The sequence below is a fragment of the Mus pahari genome, chromosome 8 (genome assembly GCF_900095145.1).
Source record: "Mus pahari chromosome 8, PAHARI_EIJ_v1.1, whole genome shotgun sequence".
NCBI lineage: Eukaryota > Metazoa > Chordata > Mammalia > Rodentia > Muridae > Mus > Mus pahari.
The window spans coordinates 40,816,111-40,817,401 of NC_034597.1; positions in this window are offsets into that span (position 1 = coordinate 40,816,111).

Consider the following 1,291-nt stretch of genomic DNA (forward strand, 5'->3'; position numbering starts at 1 on the left):
AGATGTATGTCTTAAATTCCTGATCTTTCCAAGACTTTTATTTTGAATGGCTATTGAATTTTATCAAAAGTTTTCTCAGCTTCTAATGATATGATCATGTGTTTTCTGTTTTTGAGTTTGTTTATATAGTGGATTATGTTGATAGATTTCCGTATTTAGAAACATCCCTGCATCCCTGGGATGAAGACTCCTTGATCATGAAGGATGATAGTTTTGATGTGTTCTTGGATTAAGTTGGCCTGAATTCTACTGAATATTTTTGCATCAATATTCAAAATGGAAATTGGTCTGAAGTTCTCTTTTTTTAAGGCATTTTTAATGAGATATTTTCTTCATTTACATTTCAAATGCTATCCCCAAAGCCCAAATACCCTCCCCCGCCCTGCTCCCCAACCTACCCACTCCTGCTTCCTGACCCTGGCATTCCCCTGTACTGGGGCATATGATCTTCGAAATACCAAGGGCCTCTCCTCACATTGATGACCAACTAGGCCATCCTCTGCTACACATGCAACTAGAGACACAGCTATGGAGGGTAATGGTTAATTCATATTGTTGTTTCTCCTATAGGGTTGCAGACCCCTTGTATTTCCTTGGGTACTTTCTCTAGCTCTTTCATTAGGGACCCTGTGCTCTATCCAAAAGATGATTGTGAGCATCCACTTCAGTATTTGCCAGGTATTGGCATAGCCTCACAAGAGAGAGCTATGTCAGGGTCCTGTCAGCAAAATCTTGCTGGCATATGCCATAGTGTCTGGGATTGTTGGTTGTATATGGGATGGATCCAGGGTGAGGCAGTCTCTGGATGGTCTTTCATTCTGTCTCAGCACCAAATTTTGTCACTGTAACTCCTTCCATGAGTATTTTGTTCCCTGTTCTAAGAACGAGATAAGTATGCACACTTTGGTCATCCTTCTTGAGTTTCATGTGTGTTGCAAGCTGTATTTTGGATATTCTAAATTTCTAGGCTAATATCTGCTTATCAGTGAGCATATATCGTGTGTGTTCTTTTGTGATTGGGTTACCTCACTCAGGATGATATCCTCCAGATGCATCCACTTGCCAAAGAATTTCATGAATTCATTGTTTTTAATAGCTGAGTAGTACTCCATTGTGTAAATGTACCACCTTTTCTTTATCCATTCCTCTGTTGAGGGACATCCTGGTTTTTTTCAGCTTCTGGCTACTATAAATAAGGCTGCTATGAACATAGTGGAGCATGTGTCCTTATTACAAGTTGGAACATCTTCTGGGTATATGCCCAGGAGAGGAATTGCTGGATCTTCCAGTA